This window comes from Callithrix jacchus, chromosome 2, assembly GCF_049354715.1.
Source record: "Callithrix jacchus isolate 240 chromosome 2, calJac240_pri, whole genome shotgun sequence".
NCBI classification, from domain to species: domain Eukaryota; kingdom Metazoa; phylum Chordata; class Mammalia; order Primates; family Cebidae; genus Callithrix; species Callithrix jacchus.
The window spans coordinates 74137700-74152543 of NC_133503.1; the positions used below are offsets into that span (position 1 = coordinate 74137700).

The following is a 14844-nucleotide window of genomic DNA, read 5'->3' on the forward strand; positions in this document are numbered from 1 at the left end:
GTAACTTGGTTTTAAAATAGTTGTTTAATTATAGAGACTGACTGAGCTTTGGCTGTCTGAACTAGAAAGTGTTAGTACCCTACCTTCTTTTGAAATGGCTGTGGTAAGGAAAATGGTAAGTATGGTGATTTTCTTTAAAATACATATGGTTGGTTGGGAATCACTAAGTTGGGTGTTAGTTGTTGGTTTCTCAGTAGCATTAGAATAGGATTTTCATTAATAAACTTTTACAGAGCTTTATTCTTAGAAACAGGCCGGGTGCTGTGGTTTTTGCCTATAATTGCAGCACTTTGAGAGGCCGGGGCAGGCGGAGCACTTGAGGTCAAGAGTTCAAGACCAGCCTGGCCAACATGGCAAAACCCCATCTCTACCAAAAAAAAAATACAAAAATTAGTGGGGCGTGGTGGCATAGCACCTGTAGACCCCGGTATTCAGAAAGCGAAGGTGAAAGGATCACCTGAGCCCAGGAGGCGAGGTTGCAGTAGGCCAAGATTGTGGCACTATATTCCAGCCTGGGTGACAGAGCCAGACCCTTTCTCAAAAAAGGATTCTTAATCTGTATGGGTTTTTTTGTTGTTTCTTAAGATGGAGTGTCACACTGTCACCAGGATGGAGTATGGTGGTGCAATCCTGGCTCACTTGAACCTCAGACTCCCTGGTTCAAGCTATTCTGCCTCAGCCTCCTGAGTAGCTGGGATTACAGGCACATGCCACCACACCCAGCTAATTTTTATATTTTTAGTAGAGATGGGGTTTCACCATGTTGGCCAGGATGGTCTCGATCTCCTGATCTCAAAATCTGCCCACCCCGGCATTCCAAAGCGCTGGGATTACAGGCATGAGCCACCATGCCTGGCCTGTAATAGGTGTTTTTAAAATTTGTCAATATTAGAGTAGTTTCAAGAAGGACTTAGCTCAGGAAAAGAATAGTTATTTCTGAGGTTCTAAGCTTTGTTGCCTACAGAGATTCTGATTTAAATTGCTGGAGGAGGGCCCAGGCATAGGTAGGTATTTTTAAGTTTCCCAAGTGATTCTAATTTACATCTAGGGTTAAAAACGCAGCTGGGCACTGTGGCTCACTCCTATAATCCAAGCACCTTGGGAGGCTGAGGTGGATGGATAACCTGAGGTCAGGAGTTCAAGACCAGCCTGGCCAACATGGTGACATCCTGTTTGTACTAAAAATGCAAAATTAGCCAGGCATGGTGGCAGGCGCCTGTAGTCCCAGCTACTGGAGAGGCTGAGACAGGAGAGTCAAGTGAACCCTCAAGGCGGAAGTTGGCAGTGAGCCGAGATCGTGCCATTGCACTCCAGCCTGGGCAGAAAGCAAAACCCCACCTCAAAAAACAAAAGCACCTCACTGCTGTTTCCTAACTACAAACAAGGAAATTGAGATACATAGTGGTGGGTGGTGGTTCATGGATGTTGCTAAGGAATTAAAATGTACCATGTGACTCTCAGTGGTGACTTACCTGTTGAGTGTAAATGTATGGTTAATGTGTTCTTAGAAATAGGCATATAGTAACAGTAAGGCTTGTTTGTTTTGAAATAGGTTTTGGCTTGTGAGCTAAAGCTGTTTTTCATTAAAGCCTTAGCCTGCTCTTATTTTTTTTTGAGATGGAGTTTGGCTCTGTCGCCCAGGCTGGAGTACAATGGCCAATCTCGGCTCACTTTAACCTCCGCCTCCTGGGTTCAAGCGATTCTCCGGTCTCAGCCTCCTGAGCAGCTGGGATTACAGGCGTGTGCAGCCACACCCAGCTAATGTTTTCTATTTTTAGTAGAGATGGGATTTCACCATATTAACCGGGATGGTCTTCATCTCCTGACCTCGTGGTCCGCCCACCTCAGCTTCCCAAAGTGCTGGGATTACAGGCATGAGCAGCCTTGCCCAGCTGTCCTTACACCTTCTTTTGACATATTTCTAGTCTTCATAAACTTTTTTTAGTTTAGATTTTTTTTTTTTTTGCCTTCACAATTATGCATCTGTTTTAGCAAATAGCCCTATGAAAGTTGTAGATGTATTATTTTGCGCATTCCTGGTGATCTTTTTTTTTCCAATTATAGTTTAAGTTAAATTTTAGGAATATAAGTATATTTTATTTCTACTTTTTATTATATGTAATTGCACAAGTACTATTGTCTAGACAAAAATGGGATGTTGCTAACAGCATTGTTGGCTTGTAGGCAGTGCTGTCCTGTAAATAGATTGAAATGTATTTTTATCAGCTGGTATATAAATCTGAGGGAAGAAAAATGTGGATTGTGTTTGAATTGTTTAAAAGTTGAACATACAAAGAGATAAGTGGCAACCACGTAAGTGAGATACACAACAGACCCCAGTTTGATTTATATTTCCTGTCATGCCTGGACCCTCTTTTCCAAGAGTGAAAGAGGAAATATAGCTAATGAGTGAATTCTGAAAAAGGTCATATGCTTTTTTAAGGAAAAGTACAAACCCTCATGTCTGAGGTTGAATTTAAGTACAGCCAGCCCTTCATTCCTTATTCAAGGGTTCCCTAAGGATTCAGCCAATCGTGGACTGAAAATAGTTTTGGGGAAAAGGAACCAATAAAAACCAATACAGTGGCCAGGCATGGTGGTTCACACCTTAAATGCCAGCACTGGAAGGCTGAGGCAGGCGGATCATTTGAGGTCTGGAGTGTGAGACCAGTCTGGCCAACATGTTGAAACCATGTCTCTACTAAAAATGCGAAAATTAGCCAGGTGTCGCGCACGCCTGTAATCCCAGTTAAGCAGGAGGCTGAGGCAGGAGAATAGCTTGAACCTGGGAGGTGGAGGTTGCAGTGAGCCAAGATTGAGCCACTACACTCCAGCCTGGGCAACAGAGCAAGACTTCATCTTAAAAAAACAAAAACACGCCGGGCGCGGTGGCTCACGCCTATAATCCCAGCACTTTGGGAGGCCGAGGTGGGTGGATCACAAGGTCAAGATGGAGACCATCCTGGTCAACAAGGCGAAACCCCGTCTCTACTAAAAATACAAAAATTAGCTGGGCTTGGTGGTGCGCGCCTGTAGTCCCAGCTACTCGGGAGGCTGAGGTAGGAGAATTGCTTGAACTCAGGAGGCGGAGGTTGCGGTTAGCCGAGATTGCGCCATTGCATTCCAGCCTGGATAACGAGCAAAACTCCGTCTCAAGAAAACAAAAACAAAAAAACACGCTATTAGAGTGTAACAACTACTTACATGGCAATGGCAGTTTCATTGTTTTAGGTATTATGAGTAATCCGTAAAGTACAGCCAGCCTTAAGCATCCACGGGGTTGGCATCAATGGATTCAACTAACCTTGAATTTAAAATGCAGTGTTTTTTTTTTTCCCTCCCTGAGGCGGAGACTCTGTCACCCAGGTTGGAGTATACTGGTGCAATCTCTTGATCCCTCTGCCTCCCAGGTTCAAGCAGTTCTCCTCCTGACTAGCTGGGATTACAGGTGTGCGTTACTATGCCTAGCTAATTTTGTATATTTAGTAGAGATGGGGTTTCACCATGTTGGCCAGGCTGGTCTGAAACTCCCAACCTCAGGTGACCCACCAGCCTCTGCCTCCCAAAGGCTGGGATTACAGGCACAAGCCACCATGCCTGGCAAAAAATGCAGTGTTCTTGAATGCAGAACCCACTGATAAAGGGGACTGACTTCCAGACTTGAGTATCCACGTGAGGTGTCCTGGATCCAGTCTCCCAAGAATAGTGAGGGATGACTGGTTTGTATCCTCAACAGGCTTGGGAGAAATAGCTAGGACTTTGTTTACTCTGCCTACAATGCTGCTAACACAGCAAACCACTGCTCCTGGCTAATTTTACTACTTGGGTCTTTTGGGGATCTATCTTGAGATAGCCTCAGCTATGGTGTACAATGTCCTCAACCATTCACTGTTGTCCCTGGGAAGGACTTTAATGTGTTCTTCCCACTGGGTGCAGTGGCACACGCCTGTAATCCCAACACTTTGGGAGGCCGAGGCAGGTAGATCACTTGAGGTCAGGAGTTCAAGATGAGCCTGACCAACATGGTGAAACCCTGTCTCCACTAAAAATACAAAAATTGGCTGAGTGTGATGGCACTTACCTGTAATACCAGCTAGCCAGGAGGCCGAGGCTAGAGAATATCTTGAACCTGGGAGGCAGAGGTTGAAGTGAGTCAAGATTACACCACTGCACTCCAGCCTGGGTGACAGAGCGAGACTGTCTCAAAAAAAAAAAAAAAAAAAAAATATATATATATATATATATATATATATATATATATTTATATTTAAAAGTGTTCTTCCAATAAAAAGTTTAGCTGTTCTTTCTTAGCGTGGTGGTAGGCTGTTGCCACCAATAAGTGAACTATCTAGTGGTAAAGGCCAGAATTGTGGTGATAGGAAAGGAAGTTAAGAGTGTTTCTTGCTCCGTAAAACATTAGGAAGACCACAGTGAAAGCTCTCATTAAAGCTGTGAGAAATGCCCAAAGCTGTTGAGTACCTCTACCTTAGCATACCATCTGATCTGCGAGGAGACTTACCATCAGGCTTTTTGCAGTTCTAGAACTACATTGGAACCTGAAGATAGGAGCAAGAGCTAGTAATTAGGTTTGATAGGCCTAGTCAAGGGACAGCTTTAAGGGCAGGTATGTCCAAATGTTTCAGGAAGTAGGTTACATGGTGTGGTGAAATAAACCAGATGTAACATTTGTGATGCGCTCTTGCTGTTGAGTCCAGCTTTCAACATAAGTCCCTTTGCAGTGAAGGTCTTGGGTATGTGTTGCATACAGTAGGCAAAGGAGCAGGAGGAGAAGCTGTATAATGTATTTGGTCTTCAACAACATTCTTTGTTTTCCAGAACCACATTCATCTCTACCTTGGTCGAAATGCATAAAACTACCATTTTAATTTTAATATTTTCAATGATCTGTGACTAAGATTCAAATGCAAAGACAAACCCAAGACCTAGCTCACCGCTTCCTCCTCAGAGCTACACTGGAACTGGTTGTATGGCAAAACTGCTAGGGAGATGGGCAATTTAAATATGAGTCAGGGGCCGAGTGCATGACTTGTAATCCAGCATTTTGGGAGGTGGAGGTGGGCAGGTCACCTGAGGTCAGGAGTTCGAGACCAGCCTGACCAATATGATGAAACTCTGTCTCTACTAAAAATACACAAATTAGCCAGGCATGGTGTCATGGGCCTGTAATCCCAGCTACTCGGGAGGCTGAGACAGGAGAATCACTTGAACCTGGGAGGTGGAGGTTGCAGTGAGCTGAGATCATGCCATTGCACTCCAGCCTGGGCAACAAGAATGAAACTGTCTGAAAAAAAAAAAAAAAAAAAAACAGGAGTCAAGATTTTTGGGATGGCAGTATAACTCTCACAGCCTCTGGAAGGATCCAGGTCATGCACGACCTGGTATGGCCTCTTGGCCTGTTGCCACCACACCAGTTTTTGCCCTTAATTTTAGTCTTGGCTCTGGGTTTCTTTAGTATATTAGTGATTGCTTTATTGGTCTTTGGGTTTTTCTAGCTTCACCACAGATCCTAGGAAAAAAAACATACTCTAGAAGTGAGAAGCCAGGATTTTTAAAGTAGGTCTGGGAATATGAGTAGACATCTTTTGGATTTTCAAAATGTGTTTGCTTAAACCACCTTTTGGCGGCAGTTAGACATTTCTGCTATCAACCTGAGTGGCAGATGGCCTACAGCGTTTGGTATGTTAAAAGAGTACAGAGTAAGTGAGTCATGGCTTCTGAAATACATCGATTTGACGTTGCAGTCCTGAAAAGGCAATAGCTGACATATCCTGAACCAGCTTGGGTTTTCCAGTGCACTCAATGCTGAAACAATTGCTGTAAAGTGTTGAGTTGAATTCAGAGTGACTAGGAGAGTATAGCTACTGAACGTTCAATCTTTGAAATGACAGAAATAGCTGACGCTATTGTCTAGCACTGAGCATTTCCATGTGCCAAGCATGTTAACATGGATTATTTTCTTGAGTCTTCTCAACTCTGTTGAAAAGGGCAGAGGAGGTTTCGCTATTCAGGCATTCTGACCGCAGAGTTCCTGATTTTCAGGAAGCATTAGGTTTCACTTGCCTTTGCTGAAATTCTTTTTTTTTTTTTTTTTTAGAAACTTGATGTCTATTTTCCATGAATCTTATATGTTGTTTAAGAGGCCACACAAGAACAGCTTAAGACCATTCAGTGGTTGCTCCTACCCATTCAGTGGCCTGAGCAGTGGGAGCTGCAGACCAGTCTTCAGTAGGGAACTGCTGGATAGGCACAGAGGGCACCTGCACACCCTCAGACCAGTCGGCAACCTCAGGCTGAGTAGCAGTGAACTCAGGAGGTGGAGCAGTCCATTCACCCTGAAATTCCTCCTTGGTCACAGCCTTTTCGGCAGCAGTCTGCTTTACTTTTTCAATCTCTTCAGGATCTCTGTAGAAGTAGAGATCAGGCATGACCTCCCACGGGTGTTCATGGGAAATGGTGCCACGCATGCGCAGAACTTCCCAAGCCAGCATCCACCACATCAAACCCACCGAGTGAGCTCCTTTTTTGTTGCATGGGATGGCAATGTCCACATAGCGCAGAGGAGAATCTGTGTTACACAGAGCAATGGTAGGTAGGTTAACATAAGACGCCTCCATGACAGGCTGGTGGTCAGCCCTTGGGTCAGTGACCACAAGCAGCCATGGCTCCCAGAAGGCTGCCTGGATCTGGTTGGTGAAGGTTTCAGGAGTAAAGCGGCCAGCAAGTGGAGTGGCTCCGGTGGTAGCAGCAAACTTCAGCACGGCCCTCTGGCCAGTATTCCTGGAGGATATAACACTGACATCAGCAGGGTTTTCAATGGCAACAATGGCACGAGCTGCCAGGAGAAGCTTCTCCCAGGTCCTCTTCAGATTTATGATGTAGATGCCTTCACTTTTCCTTTTATAGATACACTGTTCCATCTGGAAGTCAAGGTTGGTGCCACCTAAATGGGTTCCTGCTGCCAGGAACTTAAGGACATCAAGAGCTCCAGACATTGTGAAAGTTTCCCTTTAAGTTACGATGGGAATCCAGAACAATGCCGTTTGGATCCCTCAGCAGGTAGCATGGAAAAGCTGAAATTCTTATTAATGGTGTTTGAAGTGTGGGCAAGTGTGTACACAGCTTTAAGGTTTAGATATGTGGCTCAGCCCTATTCAGGAAGCTAGGGTGTGATGGGCCCTTTGGGGAGTGTGGTGAGGAAGGCTTGCGTACTGGGCCTTTTGAGTGTTGGCCAAGTCAAGTAACCTGGTTACAGCATTCTCAGGAGTTCATGGAATGACCTTTGTGTCTCAAGGGCATTCATTTGAGAGTTTGAAGGGGAGTTAGGTGAGGTTCAGCTTAACCATCACAGCCTAACAATTACTCTTGAAGATAAAGGAATTTTCACAGTGGACCCAGATTAACAAATACACTAGAGGAAAACCAGAAGGTATATATGAAGTGGAACACCCCATCCCCAACTTTTAAAAGTTCATCTAAGTGACATAATTCCTCCATATTTTGTCTGAATGCCTGACTAAATTGTGGGTTTTCTTGTAGCTGAGGAATGACATAAGTTTTTTAGACTCTTTTATAAACTTCTGGGATTTTGTACAAGAGTGCTGGGAACTAGTCAGCTCTTTAGGCTGACAGTTGTAGTAATGAATGAAGTGTCTTCCCTAGAAAGCAGACTCAGATGGAGAAAAAAAAAAAGAATTGTCATGCTAGCCTGTCATCACCTATCTTCCCCTCCTTCTGAAGACCCTTAACTTGTAATCTGGGAGGAGCCAGAAGCCAAGACCAACTTACTTTCTTGTCTGGTGTCCTGATGGCCAGTTAACAAATTCTGATATGGAAGACTTGACCCTATAAACACTGCCCATCACTAATCTGTATGAATGCTCATTCTTTCTAAAACACGGATTTTTTCTACTTTTATTATTATAAAATACATACTTATAGTAAAGCAATAGAGATGAATATAAAAAAGTTTCTTCTCCAACCTTATTGGTCTGAGGTGGTTACTACTAATGATTGTGGATGTTTTCACAGTCATATCAGCAAGTGTGCTGTGTGTAGGGTGGTTGTGCTCTAGTCTTCCTTCATGATCATTTGTATTAAATTGCTCCTCTGGAGCAATATTCCTTGCCCTTTTAAAACAAATGGTAACAGACACCATTTCCATACATTGCATATTTTCATTTAGCATCTTGGGTATTAACCAGTGTGAGCTTTTATTTTACTAGTAAGTACTGAGTTGGTGGAATTATGATGCATTCCTGAAGTAGTTAAACGGGAGGCAAAACTAAGTAAATTCACCAGCTTGTTAATGTGTGGCTGTGGTTAGGCACAGCTCCAATATAGGGTAACCAGTTGACTGGGTTGCTTAGGACTTGAAGGTTTTCCGGGAAGCAGAACTTTCAAACCAGAACAGTTGGTCACCCCAATGTGAGTTCTCTGCCTATATGTTAATAGGCATAGAAAGAGCCTTTCCCACCATCATTAACCAGACAAAATCCAGGCTGTACTTTGCCTCTCAGCTGGATCTCTGTGGGGGAAGTGGTAACTGGATGAATTTACTCAGACCTGAGCTCTAAGACTATAGCTGCCTGGACTGCAGTCTTGGGTCCACAGGAACCAGTCTTTGCATTAAAAGCCTATGACTGAGGCCAGGCAGGGTGGCACACGACTGTAATCTCAGCACTATGGGAGGCCAAGGAGGGTGGATCACCTATGTTTGGGAGTTTGAGAACAAGCCTGGCCAACATGGTGAAACCCCTTCTCTATTAAAAATACAAAAACTAAATAAGCCAGGCCTTGTGGCGGGCACCTGTAATCCCAGCTACTCAGGAGGCTGAGTCAGGAGAATCATTTGAACCCAGGAGGTGGAGGTTGCAGTGAGCAGAGATTGTGCCACTGCACTCCAGCCTGAGCAACGAGAGCGAAACTCCATCTCAAAAAAAAAAAAAAAAAAAGGTCTATGACAGAGACCCCCAACTCCCAAGGTTCCAAGCCTTCTGCTGTTGTGTATCTGTGAGGATTCCAAGGCTTCTTAAGTCTCAAGGCAAAGAACAAAAAGGCAAAGATCTAAGAGGGAGAATGAGGATTAAATTGATAAGAATAGGAAGAAAGTGGTGAAGCAAGGCAGGTGTGTGTTGAGGGGTGAGAGGTTCTAGCAAGAGTCTCAGCCAGGGTGCATGTAGTAAGGGGCAGCTGCCATCTGGGAGAACACAGCAAGTGAGGGCAAGAAAAGATGTTGCCATGGTATTTGAGTAACTTCCACAGGGTAATTAAGGTACCACTAGGCACCAGCTGAGCTGAGTGGTATTCAGCAGCTACTTACTGTGCACCTGTTACGTGCCAGGTGTTATTAGGCACAAAATGAAAACAGTGGTGTACAAGACAAAGTGCCCTTGTGAAGTGAAGACCCAAGAGAGAGAAATAGAAAACTCCAATAGGAATAACGTACTCTGAAGAAAATGCAGGATAGGAGGCAAGAGGGTAAAAGGAGGTACCCTTTTAGTCAAAAATGTGCACATACTGTTATGCACATTGCCTACTGCCCAACTCAACTTTGTGAATTTTGACAAATTTTCTGGCTGATGGCAATAGTATGTCTTGATGTGGTAGCTGTTAAATGTTTAAAATAAGTTTAATATAAATGTAATGTACTATTCAGGCTGGCGGTCTCTGAGGAGGTAACAGAGCTGAGACCTAAAGGATGAGAAAGAGTTATTCTTTCTCACCAATCTGCATTAGATGCTGCTTATCACAAGGTGACAAATCACTTGTTTTGAAAGAGAACGCTGAAGTGTAGTTTGTAGAAAGGCACTTCATATGACCTGATAACCTTCGAGATTTCTGCCATCCAGGGCAGTCATGGGAGGCTCCTGGTTGGGAGACTACTATAGTCCAGGCTGAGCTGTTCTGACCAGAGCCTGCTGCCTACACCTGAGGGGCAGAATGTGACTAGAGGACTGGACACAGCTGTACTGGTGGGACTCACGCAAATGTCAGATGGGCCATAGTTACTGCCACACAGTCCTCTACACTTGCTGAGATTCTTGGGCTTCAAAAGGACTGATTAACACAGACTCTTCTGAAATTGCCACCTCCTTCCTGTACTCTAGAACACTGATAACCTTGCCTACATTAAAATTTCAGGGCACAATTGATAGTGTTCCTCTCTTCTTCCTGCCATCACATCCAACAACCTTTTATTTATTTATTTATTTATTTATTTATTTATTTATTTATTTATGAGATGGAGTTTTGTACTTGTTGCCCAGGCTGGGGTATAGGGCCATGATCTTGGCTCACTGCAACCTCTGCCTCCTGGGTTTGAGTGATTCTCCTGCCTCAGCCTCCTGAACCTCCTGAATAGCTGGGACTATAGGCAATGCACCACCATGCCTGGCTAATTTTTTGTATTTTTAGTAAAGACATGTTTTCACCTTGTTGGCCAGGCTGGTCTTGAACTCCTGACCTCAGGTCATCTGCCTGCCTCAGCCTCCCAAAGTGCTGGGATTACAGGCATGAGTCACCCAGCCCAGCCAACATCCAGCAATCTTTCTGCAGCTGTACCTCTAACCTTGGCCTCTTCAACTGGATAATTATTATCAGCATACAACATGGCTCTGTATCTTGAATCCTAAAGAGACTCTGACTTCACAGTCCCTTTAACTGCCTGTCGTTTTTCTATACTGCTCTTAGCAAAACTCCTTGAAACAAGTGTGTCCTCTGTCCACCTTCTCATGTCACACTTTTCTCAACATACCACCCCACCAAAATTACGGCTCTATCAAGGTGATTTTCCCATTGCCAAGTATAGTAGATATTTTTTCTGACTTTAATTTTGTTTTTAGCATTTGAAATGATTGACCAAAACAATTTCCCGGATATAGTTTCTTTCCTTACCTACGATTACATTACATTTGCTTGTTTTCCTACCTTTTTTTGTTTTTTTTTTGAGACAGGTTCTCCCAGGCTGGAGTGCAGAGGCATGATTATATCTCAAAGTGGCCTTGACCTCCCGGACTCAAGCAATCTTCCCACTTCAGCCTCCAGAGTAGTTGGGACCATAGGTGTGTGTTACCATGACCAACTAATTTTTATTTTTTTTTCTGTTTTTTTTTAATAAACAAAACTGCCCAGGTTTATTCGCCAGTAGGCCCTCCTCCTTCTCCCTGCCTGCTACTGTGTGCCCTTCCATGAAGTCAGGGGAAGGCTTCTCCGGCCTCCTCAGCTGTAATCTCCCGGGAGCAGAGGTCAGTGAAGAGACCTGGCAGCCGGTAGTGGGCCTCCCCTGGGGCCTGCAAGTCCAGCCACACCAGCCTTTCCTTCAGCAGGTGTTGCAGGACTTGCCGCACTCACTCGGTCTGCCATTTAAGACTGGCTTTGATCTTACTGACAGTCATGTAGCCATTTTTCTCTGGCAGATGCAGCACCACGGTGTGATCCATATTGAGCTCAGCTGGAACAGACTGAATGAGGTAAGTGCCACCTACAGGGATGATGCCTAAGCCAGTCCCAAGTGCCTTTAGTTTCCTGATGGCCCTGATCAGGTCGTCTTGACTGACATCCTGGGTGAACTTGCCCCTTCCCTTCAACACCTGTTGATGTAGTTCCTCCAGAGTTATCAGACCTCCCTTCTGATGCTTCAGCACCAGGCACACTTCAATAAATTTGGACATCTAGTTCATAAAAGTCCCCCATGTCCAGCATCTCAGACCAAAATCCTTTTCCAGAGGCCAAAGGATCCATGGCAATGGTTGCACACATGTCCTGGAACTGCATACGGAACTCATAATTCTTCCGGATCTCCTGCTTGTGCTTGCTGGCAAATTCCTCCAGGTTGGTCTTGAACATGTCCAACTGCTTTGACAACTGGGCTAGCTGGTTCTCAGCCAGGACCATCCCTCGCTCCTTATACTTGGCCTCTGCAAGTTGTTTTCTTGGCAATGGTGTCAGCTCCCACCCCGCAGCGGTGCATCCTTGCCCTGGGCCCTTGGGCCACCCAGCTGCCAGGACCCCACGTCTTGGTGTCCTGGACTCTGCCTCTGGCCAATTTTTAAATTTTTTGTAGAGACTGGATCTCACTATGTTGCCCAGGCTGGTTGTGAACTTTAGAGTTCAAGCAATCCACCTGCCTCAGCCTCCCAAAGTGCTGGGATTACAGGTGTAAGCCATGGCACCCAGCCCCTCCTAGCTTCCTTACTGCTGCTTTCCAGACTCCTTTGCTAGTTCTTCCCATTCTCTAAATATGGAAATGACCCAAGGCTTAGTGCTCACACCACTTTTTCTCTCCTCTTCCGTGTGAGCTCATCTAGCCCTGTCTATGCTAAAGAGTCCCAATTTGTATCCTTAGCCCAACTTCTCCCTTACGCTCCAGTTATATATTCAACTGCCTGCTTGACATGACAGATGTCTAACATGCATCTCAAACAATTCCTTATCTCCCAAACACCTTCCACCCCAAATCCTGGTGTTTTCTATTTTAGTAAATAGTACCACCATTCATGCAGTTATCCTTGACACCTGTTTCTCTCATCCTCCACATGTGGTCCATCAGCTACACCTCCAAATACATCTTTCTCCTTTATCTCTACTGGCCCTGTCCTAGTCCAAGCCTTCTAAAAGGTCTTGCTGCTTCTTTTCTTCCACCCACTACAATTCATTCAATCACAAGAGCGCTCTTTCTATACTGCAGAGCGGATCCTGCCTGCCACATGCTGCTTAACCTCTATCACCTGAGGCTACCACTTAATGAAAATGGAATGAAGTGTCTGGGCACAGTGGCTCACACCTGTAATCCCAGCACTTTGGGAGGCTGAGGCAGATGGATCCCTTGAGGTCAGGAGTTTGAGACCAGCCTGGCCAACATGGTGAAACCCCATCTCTACTAAAAATACAAAATATTTGCTGGGCATGGTGGCAGGCACCTGTAATCCCAGCTTCTTGGGACGCTGAGGCAGGAGAATGGCTTGACCCTGGAGCCGGATGTTGCGATGAGCTGAGATTGCACCACTGCAGTCTAGCCTGGGTGACAGAGCGAGATTTCATCTCAAAAAAAAGAAAATGGGATGAAATTCCACTTTCTTCATTCACGGGGCTCTTCATGATTTGGTTCTTACCTGCTCTTCTGCCCTTATCTGTTCTCACTCTCCCCCAATTCATTAATCTCCAACCATGTTAGCCATGCTGTTCCTGGAACATACCAAGCTCATTCTTAGAGACACTTCTTTTATCTCCTTCTGTGGCTGGGGCCTTATTATGCAGGTTTCTGGTTAAATGTATTGCCCTTCTCTCCCTTTCTAACCCTGCTTTGTTTTCTTCGCAAATTTATCCACCTAACATTCTCTTATTTGTGCATATCACATCGAAACCACTAGATGGTAAGCTCCCCGAAGGCAAAAGTCCTTCTCTTGTTTACCACTGTCTACAGCATGATAGGGAGAGGGTGCTAAACAAACATTCATTGAATGACTGACTGGCATAGTCTATACCAGCAGCTTTCTGGGCCTAGACTCAGAGATGCTCTCTGCCACTCAGTGGTCCCTTGGCAGACAGGCCTTTCTGACTGGGCAGTCAGCAATCAGGCACTCTACTTGTAGGACATACTCAGGTTACATTTGATTATCTCATTGATGATCCCAGTCTAGCTCCTGGGATGTTCAGCAACTCAGGGCCTGCCTGGAGCTCCATGGGTGGCTGACTGGTTGGGCTTTGCAGAATTTTTAAATTGCCCTTTCTCTCTAGTAGTCTTTGCTCCAGTGTGCTGGTCCTGATGACATATTGGTGCTGTGGTCCTCTGGGCGGAAGAGTAGAGAGACATAGTCGGTGATGATAGGTCATGCCTGCCATTGTTTTCTCGTCTGGGAAGAGTCCTTGCTGCATTGTACTGCACCGCCCTGCTCCTGTGACTTCCTGGCCCTGCTACCAGGTCCTGCATTTCACAGGCCTCTGTCAAACTCTCCATTTCACAGAGGGACACTGTGTCCCAGATGGCTGGAGGCTACTTCCATGGTCACACTGTGGACATGGGATTAAGAGGCACTAGCATTCAGCTTCTGGTGGCCAGACTGGGTTTCTGGACAGGACTCTTCATCCTGGAGGGGAGAGAGGGCAACCTTCGGAGGGGCCAGAGGGCAAGCCTGTAAGAGGGCAGGCTCAGTGAAGATGCACCCTTGGGACAGCCACCTGGCTCTCTGGCACCATCTGCTGGCTAGAGCCAATCAGTACTGGTAATTCTTGGGGGTTGACCTGAACGACAGACTAAAGCAATCCTGTCCCCATCCCTGCCTTAGCCTGGGCCCAGCATGACAACTCTGAGCACATGGTGGGCACCATGTATCCCCATAGTCGTTCCACATTGGAGAGAGGTGGGTGTAGCCCATGCTCCTCCATGAAGTCAGACTTATCTGTGGAGAGTTAGCCAGACCTAGGTTCAAATCCCACATCCCCACTTTCTTGCTCTATGGCTCTATTACTTAACCCATGTCAGCCTTGGAATATCTCCTGTAAAATGCAGATTATAATAGTAACTACCTCCTAGGGTTGTTGTGAGATTAAAAGATTATAAAGAAAGAGCTTAGCTGGGTAATCTGGCAGGCCCATGCTCCAGAAAGATTAGTGGTTGTGCTTAGAGCCATGATGATTTGGGAAGTATCACTGTTCCGTCCCTGCTTCATGGGTAGGCCCACTTTGGCTTGCCAAAACCCTCGAACCTAGTCTAGGCCCAACAGAGTCTAGGGTTCCTGATATCTGATGGTGTGTGGTACAGATGTGAGTCAAGAAATGTTTTCCTCCATCACTTAGGTCTAGATGCCTCTTCTGCCTAGAGAGTCC

The 14844-nt window shown here is 45.3% G+C and overlaps 2 pseudogenes; both read right to left on the reverse strand.

Annotated features, from left to right (window-relative positions):
• Window positions 1-6129: 6129 nt before the first annotated feature.
• Window positions 6130-7013, reverse strand: LOC128931322 (small ribosomal subunit protein uS2B pseudogene; annotated as a pseudogene).
• Window positions 7014-10953: 3940 nt separating this feature from the next.
• On the reverse strand, window positions 10954-11989 carry LOC100895080 (vacuolar-sorting protein SNF8 pseudogene; annotated as a pseudogene).
• Window positions 11990-14844: the final 2855 nt, after the last annotated feature.